This window comes from Elgaria multicarinata, chromosome 4, assembly GCF_023053635.1.
Source record: "Elgaria multicarinata webbii isolate HBS135686 ecotype San Diego chromosome 4, rElgMul1.1.pri, whole genome shotgun sequence".
Classification (NCBI taxonomy): Eukaryota; Metazoa; Chordata; class Lepidosauria; order Squamata; family Anguidae; genus Elgaria; species Elgaria multicarinata.
In genome coordinates, this window is record NC_086174.1 from 124,770,650 (window position 1) to 124,785,329 (window position 14,680).

A 14,680-nucleotide genomic window follows, 5' to 3' on the forward strand; every position below is an offset into this window, starting at 1 on the left:
TCTTCAATGACCTTTCCAGTCCTGCATAGCATTAAAAAAAACCCTGTACACTTGGGCTCAAAGTACATTATACGATGGAGACAAGGATACCATTGGCTCACTTTCTCCCCTATGACTTCTCAACACTGTTTAGTTAAAGAAGATGTGTGTCATGCCATTCTATTGCTTAGAATATCTCCATTCCCACTCCAAATAAGCCCTTGGCAGGAATTTAAAAGCTGTATCTATGGAGTAAAACAGGGGGCTTGTCTACACCTGCCATTTATCCCGGGGTGGTCATGAGGTCATCCCTGCATGTCCAAATGACGCACCGCTGAGCCCGGGGTGAACCAGGGATGAGCACTCAGTTCTCCTGGGACAGCTGGGACTGCTTTTGTCCCATTTTTTCCCTCCATCCCGGGACCATCCCGAGCAACGTGGGTGGTGTGGGTCTCCCTCCTGCAGTCCTCCCTCTTCCTCACGAGTAGCAGGGCTCAGGAAATGGGCACGCAGCTGTACGCGGGAAGTCCATGAGCATTGGGGGTGAAGGGGGAGCATTTTTGCCATTTCTGGGATGGTGCTTGGCGACTTCCAGCACTGGGTTTGTTATTATTACTTTTTAACAAAATCATTCCTTCATGCAGGATCGCACCAGAGCAACTGCACAAATGTCTCCTCTTTTTGAAAGAATAAAATGTCATCCCAGAACGTCCCTTTTTACTTCTGGGAGAACTCGCTGGCATGTGGCCCCTGAGGGATGATCTCAGAAGCTGGAAACCCCACGATCATCCCTCCCCACTCCCTAAAGGACTGCAGGTGTAGATTAGGCCAGGGCACATTGCGGCCCTGGTCCCTACATCAGTGACCTCATATTTACTGGTAAGGTCTGAAGGGGAAATGTAACCATGTTCTGCTAAATGTGGTTACATTTCCCCCTCAGACCTTCCTGGTAAACACAGGGTCACAGCACTGCCCTATTCCCCTCCACAGATACACATTTTGAGCGCCTACCTAGAGGTACTACCCCCAGCTGCTGGCTGGGGGTTAGGCAAGGAAATGGTGACCAAGGCCATAGCTAGACCTAAGGTTTATCCCTGGATCATCCAGGGGTCAAACCTGTTCATCTAGGTGACACACAGGGGATCCAGTGCTCAGGCAGGGGCGAACCCTGGATGATCCCAGGATAAACCTTAGGTCTAGCTGCGGCCCAGGATGACAACATCTCACATGTCTTCTTTAAAAATTACAAGGGAGATGTGGCTTTGGGTAGCTGTGGATTTATTGTAGCATGCAATCTGGAACTCAGAACAATATTTCCCTTAAGATTTTTTTTTTTTAAAAAAATGCGGCTATAACTCAAAGGGGAACTGAAGCCAGTATGGGTCTTAATACATGGGTGGGTTTTCCAAAGTGTTTTTCATGGAAATTTATTTTATTTTGAAATAAAGTTAAAAATAAAAGCAACAAAAAGAAGATACATAACCATATAACAAAATCAATATAGAAATAAAGAAATCCACTAATTATAATTCCTAGTCTATCACTCATTTGCTTGTGGAACATCTACAGTAAAATAATCTAAGTAGGAGCTCAACATCTAATGAAAGAATGAAAACATGAGTTATACAGCATATAAAAGGAATGCATGTGAGTTTGTGTTATTATACATGCCTGTGTCTGTATGAATATATCTGTATTGATATTTCTATATATAGGCAACTGTACTTGGTTGGAGTTTGATCAAATGTTTGAAGGGTTTGACTGCTCTGCATGACTGTTGTGGTATGGGGAGAGGAAGTCATGTTTGGTTTTGTATTCATTGTAGTGGTTCTTCAGAGCATTTGGGTCCAAGACCAGATGTAGCACAATTTGAAGTCACATTTTTGTTCTTGCTGCTGGGGTCTTGTGGGGAGAAAGCTCCAGCACTTTTTCTCCAATGGATGAGACTGAAAGAACAAGCTCTTAGCTTTCATCAAGAGTCACTTCACAATGTATGGGAATGAGGCATTTGCAATGTGACTACTGTGTGTCCCGTGCAGTGAACAAACCGACAAAGGAAGGCACACAGAACCAGTCCAAAATGCTGAGGCAAAAAAGAAAGCTTAAATAAAGGATACTGAGGCTGGGTTGACACAACACGGTAACCCACCCAGTGTGAGTTGTTGTTGAACCATGGGTTATTGTGTCGTCTGAATGCAGCACATTTTCTGCAGGGTATGTTATTATGTCATTAAACATGTAATGTGATTTGTTAACCACCCTGAACAACCCACCAACAAGGATCCTCAAGGTGACTTGTTCAAGAAAAATAAAACACACTGCATGGTTAACAAGCCAGCCTGCGGAAAATGCACTGCATTCAGATATGGTGGGTTAGCATGTTGCGTTAACCAAGCCTCTATGGACAAAGCATATCTACAATCACAAGGGCACCATAAAACAAAACAGATGCAAATAGGATATATGTAAAAGGCCGTCCACCCACCCACCATGGCTAAGCCTGTGGGGAGGTAGGAGGATGCCGGGGGGGGGGGGGAAGGAAAAGCCTTCTTGGGTTGGGCCTTGCTCGAAAAACATTGATCCTTCATTCATGAAGCCCTGTGAGATATGAGCACTGGCCCTGGGTTTCTTGAGAAACGAAATGTGAGACAAGAGAAGGGCTTATGAAGGCCCAGTCACCATATTTCCCAATTAGCACAACCTGCCCACCCAGCCAATTTGGTGAAAGATCACACTGGGCTCAGGCTAGCCACTCTTTGGCGCTAAATTTTTATTTAGAACTGATTGGCTACTGGAGTGGCATAGTTTTGGTTTTTCTTTTGCTGTCCTTTCTCCTGAGTGGACTTTATTATGATGTTAATTGATTAAATATGGCTGTTTGGCTAATTATTTGTTTTATTCTTATGTCACAACTTTGGTAGAAGGGCCAAAGGCTGATGTATACATATATGTATTAGACACTAGCAGCCACTGATGGGGAAAGAAAGGGAGAAAAAAAAACCTAGAGCATTTCATTTCTGAAAGATTGCCATTGTGAAACTTTGAGGTGTCAAAATGATTGGAGGTTGTTTTTGTCATGGTGAGTCAAAGGCAGGATCTACACTACTGCTTTAAAATGGTTTATAACAGTAGTGACAACTGTTGGAGCCCATGATGCACTCCATAGACAGTTTTGAAATTGTTTTCGAAGTGTCATATCCTGCTTGGTGTAGATTATTTTAACATTATTACATTACATTATTACGTTATTATTATGTTACATTATTTTAATTTATCCACTTTTTTTTGGAAGATGTCTGAATGACAGAATGAAATGATACAAAGATATTAGTTCACAGCTTGCTCATTACAATATTCTCCAATAAATCTCCTGTAAAAATATACCAGACAAAAATCTACAGTGTACTTTTATTCTTTAAATGAAATCTGGAAAAGGACTTATGTTCTTCTTCTAAAGGCAAAGGTTGACACATTTATTTATTTATTTATTTATTCCATTTATATACCGCCCCATAGCCGAAGCTCTCTGGGCAGTTTACAAAAGGTAAAAACAGTAAACATTAAAAACAAATATACAAAAAAAATTAAAAATAAAAAGCATAAAACACAGTATTAAAATTCATTTCTGTGGTGTCTGCATTTCTGTTGAGAAAGGTTAGACTTGTGACGGAAGCTTTTTCCACACTCCATACACAGAAATGGTTTTTCATGTCTGTGAATTCTTTGATGTAAAGCATCACTGGATTATATTGGGCCAAATAACAATATATATATATGGAGGAAGAAACTCAGAAGTCCTTTAGTGTAAGCCTGATTTTGCTTAGGTTTTATTTTTTACTTTTCACACTACCTGAAACAGTTAAGAAAAACTTTTAATCAGTTCAGAATCTCAGAGAGGAGCTTGAACCAACACGTCAATTATGCAGACGGTGTCTCAGAGGGCTGTGATCTTTTCTGAATATCAAGTCATAAAACTATTGGGTAAACAGTGTAAATTATTGACTTCTTCCAATTGAGAGTTCAGGATAAATTATTTATTTATTTTTCTGTTGCAGTTTAGGTTTCTTCAAGAAAACACACACACACACACACACACACACACACACACACACACCCCCCTCATCTTAGTTACACCATCTGATTTCAGCAGGGTGCTGTTCCACTCAATTTTCCATCCACCTTGACTGATGCAGGAGAAGGTCAAGTGATTAGCCCAGGGTCACCAGTGGCTCAGTTAGATAAGAAGACAGCATCCTGCGTTCTCATGGGCATTATGTGAGGGAAGATAAATATCATAATGGGACAGAGATACATTTCAGCCCATAGTGGGATTTTACTTTATTATTATTTTTTTAACATTTTTTTTATTTAAGCTTTCTACTAGGTTTCCTTTATCTACCACAAAAATATTGAGAATTCCACTCACTCTAGACTGTAGGTATTCCATTTTCACTGAGACTTCCTGGGACTTTACAAAACGGATCCTCAAATATTATTAAAATAGTCTGATAACAAAAAGAGTGGACCATAACTGGCCCACTATCGCAACTTCTATTCACTAAGGATTATTGGACCACACGAGGCTATTCACGCGATGCTGGCAATGGATTTAATGAGAGATCACAGATGGTCTGTTTCAAGAAACCATTTTATGGAGAGCTGATAAATGATGTTCTTCTTTCTCTTCCAACACACACATTTGTTTTCCTCCTGGCACCAAGAAGCCAGTATTGGTGACTATCGTGAAAAGGTTTTGAAAATAATTGGCACTAACTATGTACTTATAATTTTTCCCATAGCTCCTTCTGTGTTAGTGAATCCAGGGACAATTCATGACACCCGTGGAGGGGCAAATGCTTGCAGAATCGTCATGTGTGAGTTTTTTGGGTGACAGCTGCTGTTAACACATGACGAAGCAATGTTCTCACAGAGAACAGGTATGAAAAGAAAGTTTCGCATAATCAGGTCATTATTGATGAGAGACTTTGAAGACCACCAGCTGGGTAGCCGTTAAAAAGAAGAAGAAAATCTCAAAAGTAATTAGGGAATCTTGATGCAAGGTGCATTATCAGCGCAACCCAAAGATCAGTAACAAATGACAATGCCATCTAGTGGTTAAACCATAGAATGACTTCCTCTCACCACATAGAATTGACCTGAACAGCCTGTTTGAGTGATGTTAGACTAGCCTTTCTTGTGTCCACCAGACAGCTCCAATAGAGTGAAATCTCTTATGAATCTATTTATATCTGCAAAATGGGACTGTTTAGGCTGATTATTGGGAGAATCCAGCCTCTCCCATGATCTGAGAATGGTCGTTAAAGGATTGTGTATGGGTCTGCCTTTCAAGATGGCCTGGAAACTTCAGCTAGTGCAAAATATGGCTGCAAATGTTCTAACTGGGACTAGGCATTATGGTTGTAAAGCTCTACTGGCTTTCAATTCCTTTCCGAGTCCAATTCAAAGTGCTGGTTTTGACCTCCAAAACGATATCAATCTTGGGCCCTCATAGCCTGAAGGAATGTCTCCTCCCATATGTACCTGCCCATGCCTTAGGGTCATCAGAGGAAGCCCTTTTTCAAGGTCTCCCTCATTCAGAGGCTTGGTGGACGCTGACAAGAGAGAGGACTTTTTCAGTGGTGGCCCCCCTTGTTCTAGAACGCTTTCCCCAGAGGAAGCTTGTATGGTGCCTACATTGATATCTTTTTTATTAGGGATGTGCTCCGCTTCTAATCGGACCGGCGAATTAGAAGCGGAGCGGGGTGCTTCGCCTCCCCTTAAGGCGGAGGTGAAGAGGATTGGGGGGCCGGTGGAGCGTGGCAAAGAGGATCGATGTGAAGGCGGATCCTTCGCCTCGATCTGGAGCTCCGCTGGAAAGGTAAGTGGGGTTTACCGGGCCCTGCCGCTGTCGCTGTCGCCCATGCAGCAACAGCGGCAGGGCCCGGTAAACCCCCCTCTCCCTTACCTGCCTCCGTCCGCGGTCCCTCGGCTTCTTCAATTGAGCCTGCGGTTCAACCAAGAAGTGCGGCCCAGACTTCCTGGCTGAACAGCGGGCTCAATTGAAGAAGCTGACGAACCGTGGACGGAGGCAGGTAAGGCCCCCCTCCCCCTTGGTCCCTTACCGGGCTCTTCCACCGTCGCCGCACAGGTGGCGACGGCTGCAGGGCCTGGTAAACCCCCCCACCCTCCTTACCTGGCACCACTCCCCTCCACTGCGGAGCTCCGATTTGGAGCCGGAGCTCCGCGGCGAAGAGGAGCGGAGTATGGGCGGAGCGGCGCAGAGCAGAGCAGGCCGATGCGGGGGGTCCGTGCACACCCCTGTTTTTTATGTCAAGCTAAGACTTCTCTGTTCTCCCAGGCTCTTTTTAGTATTTAAGTCCTACTAATTTGTTTTTGGAATTTAAGTCCTATTATTATAATCCCTGTGGTATGGTTTTAAAACTTGTATCTCAAGTTTTAGTTCTTGCATTCATATTATATTTTATGTTCTGTCAGTATGCCTATTGATTTTATGTTATGTTATTGTTTTTATTGTGTATTTTATTACATGATTGTTATGTCTTCAATTATATTCTACAATTCTACAGAAATCTATTTTGAGTTATTTAATAAATAAGTAAATAAACCATTAAAATCTTTGGAACTGGCAAACAGAACTGGCAGAAATGGACGTTCATAGAAAGCCTGAATTTAGCAGGCAATTGGACAAGTTTCATTATCTACAGGAATGTTCATTGTGGTCATATGAGATGGGAGATTTTTTTTCTGTAATTATTCTGCTTTCTGTTTTTCTCCATTTTTTTTTAAAAAAAGCTGGAATTAGCTCTTTATACACCCTGATGGCATACACCCCAGTCTTTGCTCAGAAAAGACTGAGAAGGATTTGCGGCCTTTTGTTTTATAGAGGCACTCATTCTCTTTGCAAGCAAGGAACAAATCGCTTTTAAAATTGGTGCCTGAAGCTTGAATGTCACTTATCAACCCTTTAAAACAAATTCCTTTCTGTAATAAAATACTTTGAGGAGTCTGGACCAATCTTGAGTTTTCTCTTAATTTTTAAAATTCATTTTTGCTGGTACTATAGGTGACTGTGAGTTGGCAACACCATGCAATGAAACTCTCCCCAACCTCTACAAGGAGCCATTTTATATATTTTTCCTCATCTCTGTTAGCCATTTGGCCAGCAGGTGGAGCTGTTGCTCAGACATGAAAGGTGAGTGGATGGGATCCCTGTCTTTCCATGGAAGAGGGATCCCTTAATCATCGATAATTTCAGATTTGTTCTAAGTTGCCTTCAGATACAAGCATTTTTCGGAGACAATTATAGGCTCGCTGGTCCATGAGAAAACAAAACAAAACACACAGTTGGGTAATATCTTTATTAGAAACTTAGGAAGCTGCCTTATGTTGCTGAGTCAGACCCTTGCTCCATTTAGCCTAGTATTGTCAACACTGACTGGCAGCAGTTCTCCAGGGTTACAGGAAGGATTCACCCCCCCTCACCCTACCTGGAGATACCAGGGATTGAACCTGGGACCTTCTGTATGCAAAGCAGGTGCTCTACCACTGAGCTATGGCCCCTCCCCCTTTTGTGGCATTTTGGTTGGTCTTAAGAACGATAATGCCCCACAGTGGATTACAAAATAGATTTTTCTCGTGATTTTCTGATATGTTGAGCACATAGCTGAGGTGGTGATGGTGTTGGTTTACAAATGGTACATTTAATGACATTTAAAATGTTGGGGTCACTGAACAAATGTGCAATTATGGAGCTCATTTCTCTTATTAGGCTATTATTATAATATTGGTGCAGGGGTGCAGGGGTGACAACCACAGCACCTGGTACGTAAAACTGTTATAAACTGATTTGGATAAGGTTCCCGTTTTTTGAGGGCCAGGGACTAATATATATAATAATCTATCCTAACGTGAACATGCTGTGCAAACCGATACGATTTGTGCCCTGGAAATGCCCCTGACATTTTGAAAAATGCAGATTCAGCAGGGTGCGTGGGTGGTATAAGAAAAATAGGCCGAACTGAGTTAAGGTTCTGGGCTGAGGTTCTCTTGACTGGGATGAGCTGGAGGTCTCAGAAATCTCACCGTAGTGTTAAAAGACTGAAAAGGTATTAAAGAAGATTTATACTTCTTTTCCATAAACAAATACATGTCTTGTTCCGGTGAGGATGAGCCCACAACAGAGTTTGGAGGAAGCAGGGTGGGCAGTAAGTCTGGAGAACATGATAAAAACAGGGGACTGGTGGAGAGTTTGAGGGAGCAGAAGGAAAGGTATTTATTTATTTATTGCATTTTTATACTGCCCAATAACCGAAGCTCTCTGGGTTCGCAAAAATAGGTATTGGAAAAAGGAAGCAAGAATGGACAGGAAAAAAAACACTCTTTCAGAATCCTACGCAGGTCCCAAGTAGGGTGACCATATGAAAAGGAGGACAGGGCTCCTGTATCTTTAACAGTTACATAGAAAAGGGAATTTCAGCAGGTGTCATTTGTATATATGGAGAACCTGGTGTCATGCCCTCTTTTAAATCTGGTCGCTTTACTATAGATCCTGCAGCTTTAACTGTTGTGATGAAGAAGGAATTTTACCAGCTTCCCCATATATACAAATCACACCTGCTGAAATTCCCTTTTCTATGTAACTGTTAAAGATACAGGAGCCCTGTCCTCCTTTTCATATGGTCACCAAGGAGAGCTTGTTCCAACATGTGATGGGTGCTAGGCAGGGGTGTTTATTTTATTTATTTATTGCATTTCTTACACCACCTAGTAGCCAAAGCTCTCAGGAGTGTTGCTAGGCACTTAGAAGATTTGAGGCCCAGGACATAAATCTGCCTACAACCTGTCTACGTAACTTTAGAAGTAATTTGAAATAATAATATAGTTCCTTACGTTACAAAATGGTAACACAAATGATACGAAGCAAAAAGCAAGGTCTGAATGCAGATTTTGAAAGAAACTATTGATCAGCTGTTGCTGTTGTGCTAATAAACTGAATAAAGAGATCAATATTGGTTCATAAATGTACTGTAGTGTCAACAGAGGTTAAATCAACCTCTAAGATATATTTCTCCTCCCACTCCTTACTTCTCTTATTGAAATTACTACTATGTTACCTTTCTGATTACCTCAGGTGTCGGTCACTAAATGACAGAGATTCTGCCAGTTTCCATAGCTTTTTATATAGATGATATAATTTTTTAAAATATTGTAATGGAGGACTTGACCCTATAAGGGGGCAAGAAGGAAGGATTGTGGGAGGAGGTTGGTGGGTTGCCTAGCTCACCTGGGGCTGAGAGAGAGCAGTGGAAGATTGTCATGACTTAATAGTAGAGGCAGGATCTACACTACTGCTTTATAACGGTACTGAAGTGCACTGACAACTGTTGGGGCCCAGGACACATTCCATATACCGTTTTCAAACTGCTTTCATAGTGTAGTAATAATAATAATAATAATAATAATAATAATAATAATAATAATAATAATAATTTATTTCTTACCCACCTCTCCAATTGGATCGAGACAGGGAACAACAAGAAGCATAAAATACATAAAACTGATTAAAAACATAGCATACACTGTTAAAAACTGCTGGGTGTAACTCTGGCCTGAGTCTCACCGAGAGGAACAAAATGGAAGACCAAACGTTGAATAGGCGTATTACGTGAATGCATTTTGTGAGGGAGAGGTGATATTTTCTCACCTGCCAACACAGTGGACTAGGTCTGGAACAAGGACTTCTGAAGTTCTTGTCTGAGGGATCTTTGTGGGGGGAATTGGGTATTTTTCCTGGGAGGGTGCACACAGAGCTTTGCTGCCACATGGGATGGGCTTATTTTTTTAGTAGTGGTTTCTCTGTCCTATTTTATTTTGCCAAGTGGTGGCCACAGTCCAGCTCCATCCCCACCACACTACTACAGGGAAGGCCCCCCGCCCCCCATGATGGTGGTGAATTTGCATCCTCCAAAAATCTTAGTCGAATGGCCTCCACACTTCACTGTCTACTTTGGGACCATGAAATTTCGGTGTAGCCCTATGGGTTGTATCTACCGTTAGTCCTATTTAAGTAAGACCTATGGAAATGAATGTCACTTCTGTTACATTAGAGCTATCAGTTGCTTCACATCAGTGTAAAGCCAGGGATTGAAAAAACTAAAGCAGGAGAGTGTAGAGCACATTATATTTTTCTTTATTTCTCCTGTGTTAAAGATTTTATCTTCATCACATATATTGTTCCTCTGATCAAGGGCCATCTGTGGACTAAAAGATGTTGAACTTACTGAGTTCTGAATAAATCAATCTCTCTCTCTCTCTCTTGTAGAAGAGGAGTGTTGAACCTCATTCATGTTTGCCTTAAGAGTTGAGCCTCTTTATGCTTGAAGGCCGAATTCAGTTTCAGACATGATAGGAAGACAGAAGGTCCTTGGGGCCACAATCCAGTGGTGGGTGGGGCCAAAAGCAAAAGGGGGTGGGGTCAAAGACAAAGTGGGTGGTCCCCAAATACCAGCACATTTTTGCTTAATGTTCTTACTGCCAGTAACGAGGCCTTGGGAGACACATTTCAACCTTTTACAGTGGGGAAAGTATGCCAAAGCCAGGAAATCACTAAATGCTCAGGAAAAAAGGTGGGACTAAGGGGAAGGGGGAGGGGCCATCAGGGGAACCCCGGAGGGCCAAATTTGGCTCATAGGCCTGTGGTTCAACGCTCCCATGTACAAACTAAATTAACAATTGCAACAAGCAAAGAATTCCTGTTTTAAAAAAGATGTCATTGAACAATGTTTTCTCTTTATCTCCCATGTGAAACCACTTCAAGCTTTTGCTCACATGCCAATGAACACTTGTTTTCCCCCACTTTTTTCCCCTGTGATGATTCTACTACATAACTGACAGACCCAAACTCTCTCAATTGTTAAGAAGCTTCTCCTTCAACTGTTTTACTCTAGGGTGACCATATGAAAAGAAGGACAGGGCTCCTGTATCTTTAACTGTAATGTAGAAAAGGCAATTTCAGCAGGTGTCAATTGAAGAGGGTGAAATTCTCTCTTCATCAACACAGTTAAAGCTGCAGAAGCCCTGCCCTCTTTTGTATCTGGCCACTCTACTATAGCTAGTGTAGCTTTAACTGTTGTGATAAAGAGGGAATTTCACCCACTTCAATTGACACCTGTTGCAATTCCCTTTTCTACATTACTGAAGCCCTGTCCTCCTTTTCATATGGTTACCCTATTTTACTCTAATTGATTGTAAGGACTATACTCAATGAATTTCCTTTCCCCCTTAATTAGTGGTGCCTTCCAACCTGAAGCCCTCCAGATGTTTTGGATTACAGCTCTCGTAATTCATTTCATTTTCATTTATTACATTTGTTTACAAAAATTAAACCCTTAAAATACAATATAGTATCATACTACATAAAAAAGTAAACATAAAAACATAAAGAATTTTAACAATCAATAATAAGAAATCCCAGGAGCTGTTGTAAACCCGATCATATGCTGTCAAATGTTTGGAAGTAGAGGAAGATCTTAACCTGGCGCCGAAAAGATGGCAATGTTTATGTCAGGCGGATCTTACTGGGGAGAGCATAGTTTGGGGGGGGGCACCACTGAGAAGGCCTTCTCTGCAATATGTGATGGAGCCATCCTCCAAAACTCCTTCAAAGGAGGCACTTGGAGAAGTACCTCAGATGACAATTGTAATGTATGGGTAAGTTCATACTATATACCCATAGTGAATGAGTAGGTTCATTCTCCCAATATGTACCTACCCATACACCATGAACGTCATCTGAGGTACTTCTGCTCATGCATCCTCTGAGGGAGTTTTGGAGGATAGCTCCATCACGGGGCTGTTGGGAGTTGTAGTCCAAAATATCCTGGAGTACACCAGGTTGCCTCTCCTGGCCCGAAGGGCAGGGGAGACGAGAAAAAGTGAGGTCAATGACAAAGGAAAGCTGTAAAACCTTCTGTGAGGCTTTGGGAGAGAAGGAGATGTGTGTTCTTTCAGAACAAGATGTATAGACGTAAAGAAGTTGAGGGTGTCTGGAAGCTGCCAGTAAGGGAGGTGCAGAAAGCCCTGAATTTATATACTGATTTCAAATAACCAGCCACATCTGAGAATGTGATCTCTAGTTTCCAAATAACTATATAGTGACTTTTATCAAGTATATATATAATAATGGATTCTGGGGGACAGTTTTTCCTATCCAAAAGCTAACAGCATATCACAATATTCTGGGCAATTTAGGAAGCAAATTATCTATGTTATCTTTCCCATCTTTTTGGTTTGTATTCAGGCACTCAGAAACAGAACCTTATTTTGTTGTAAATTGTATGTCTTTCAATATCGCTATAACATCCTATTTGCTTTAAAAGATGAGGATGTGGAAAAGTAACCAGACCATTTGATCTTTATATATTTTTATATAACATTTCCCTTGTAAAGGAAGAAAAAAACAAACCAGGATCTGGTAAGAACAGCAAATATTCTAGAACATAATATCAGCATATTATGGGGGGCAGTGTATCCAGGGCAATTTACTTTTTAAAAAATGTACAGTACTTTTATATCATAAATGTTTAATGGCTTCTTTTCTTCTTCTTACAGGTTTTTTGTTGTTGTTAGCAGAAGAAAAGGGAACTTAATGAGTGTGCCATATGTCAAGTGGAGAGTCAGATTAAAAACAAATAATTAATCTGGATCTCTTTTCTATCAAAACAGATTAAGAAATGTTTGTGGAAAGGAACTGAATCTGACATATCATGTTTTGATTGTGTTTTTTTGGGTTGATCAGTCAAACTTAAGTATCAGATTTGGAGATTGCATTACTATTCTTATGGAATATAGGTTTCAACCGGCTGCTAATTCATGTGTCTAGAAATGCCCCCTGATGTAAATACATCAGGATTTACATACACATATGTGTGTGTAAGAGAAGCGCATACAGGTCTGTCTCATGTGGAAGGACAGGCGCACACTCACACTTTCCTACTTCTCTTTCCATCAGCCTGGAAGTAAAGCTACTACTAGAGGAGGCTGTTCCACTCATTTCTTGTCCGTGTCGTGTTCTACAGTGTGGCCTGCAGAACGGTTGGCAAGCGTAACTTCTGTTTTTTGGCAACTTGCCTTCTGCTAGATAACATGTGCCTGTGTTTTTAGATCAGCGCATTGGGAAAAGGGTGCCAAGCTAATAAATAACGAGTTGTCTGTTTCACTCCCAGTGGATAAGAGTGAAAATTTACCTTGGCCTGCTGGCTTTCTGTTTACCACCTTCTGACATTGGAATACTTTGGACCTGAGGGAAATATCCTATTACCTTGCCACAAAGGAAGGGATCTGTCTGAGTGATGCAATGGATGTTTTCTGCTAGGTTGCAGAGATGGTTGATCGAAAAGGGAAGCCTTAAAAATTAAAACATTTCTTGAACATTATGGAATAAAATCCCGTTTCTGTTCAAACCTACCGCTTAGTTTTTATGTGGACATCTATTGAAACAGGACTTCACCACATTCCTAAAAGAGAAAAATGTAAAGATAAGTTATTGTCATTGAAATAATGAGCCTGGACAACTTTTCTGTGATCTGAGTGGGGTTAGTCTCCTTTTTATTTGAGTACTACTTAAAAAGGAAAAGGAAAAAAGAAACCATAGAAACAGAGGAAGCTGCCTTACAGTTTCCTGACTCAGACCATTAGTCCCTCTAGCTCAGCATTGTTGACACTGACTGGCAGTACCTCTCCAGTTTTTAAGGCAGAACTTTTTCCAGCCCTACCTGGAGATGTCAGGGATCAAACCTGGGGCCTTCTGCATGCAAAGCATGTGTTCTACCACTGAGCTATGCCCCCTTCCAAATCAAACATAAGACTAAGTGCTTTGTACACAAGGCTGTTAATCAGCTGTTAATCCATTGCATCAAAATTTAGTTTCAGCACCAAATTGAGATCTGAGCACTACACTGCTTTTCCACTATGTAACCTCTAGGTGGCACTGTGGTACAGTAGAATCAAAATCAAAGACACAAGATAAAATCACACTTTCTTTTGTTTTCACAACTGAATGCAGCAATTGAATAAAAACACAATTGTATTTGTGTTTTTAGACTGTTGGTTGTTTTATTATGGTTTTAATTTTTGTGAACCGCCCAGAGAGCTTCTGCTATTGGGTGGTATAAAAATGTAATAAATAAATAAATAAATGCCGAAACCAGAGGCATAGTCTATAGAACCTGTAAACAACTGTGAGTAAGGAATGATGAGTGCACAATAAATGCCTTGTGTGGAAAATAGTGTTTCCTATATGTCAATTTTTTAAAAAAACAAAAGCTATGGAGGAATAGGATCAGAGCTGTGGAGGGGGCGGGGCTTGGGGTTCTCACATTCTGTTTCCCTGAAAATCACAATGAAGTTGCTCTTTGGTGTATGTTTCCCCCCCCCCTTGCAGGGTAAGTAGCAACTTCAAGGGGAGGGGAGTTTAATCTAGAAAGTAGTGTGGGGTAAAGGGTTAAACCTCCTCTCTCAACACTGAAGCTCTGATCTAATTACCCCTCCTATAGCTGCTTTAAATAAAAAAAGAGAGCGGTGCTGATCAGAGATCTTCTGCATCACACCTAGTGGTGCTCCTATTTTTAGGAGGGATTATGGTACTGAGTTTGCACTTGTAGCCTTGGTTGATGAATTTTAC

General features: G+C 41.2%; 1 long non-coding RNA gene across 2 annotated transcripts in view; it reads left to right on the forward strand.

Moving 5' to 3' along the window:
* Nucleotides 1–14,250, forward strand: part of LOC134398002 (uncharacterized) — a 38,443-nt gene extending 24,193 nt beyond the window's left edge. The window contains exons 1-4 of one of the 2 annotated variants that reach the window (XR_010025394.1): nucleotides 2,986–3,058; nucleotides 4,779–4,916; nucleotides 7,064–7,192; nucleotides 12,610–14,250. This is a non-coding gene — a long non-coding RNA (uncharacterized LOC134398002). Of the gene's footprint in view, nucleotides 1–2,985; nucleotides 3,059–4,778; nucleotides 4,917–7,063; nucleotides 7,193–12,609 lie in introns of those variants that run through there. The other variant, XR_010025395.1, reaches the window with a different exon arrangement.
* The last annotated feature ends 430 nt before the right edge of the window (nucleotides 14,251–14,680 follow it).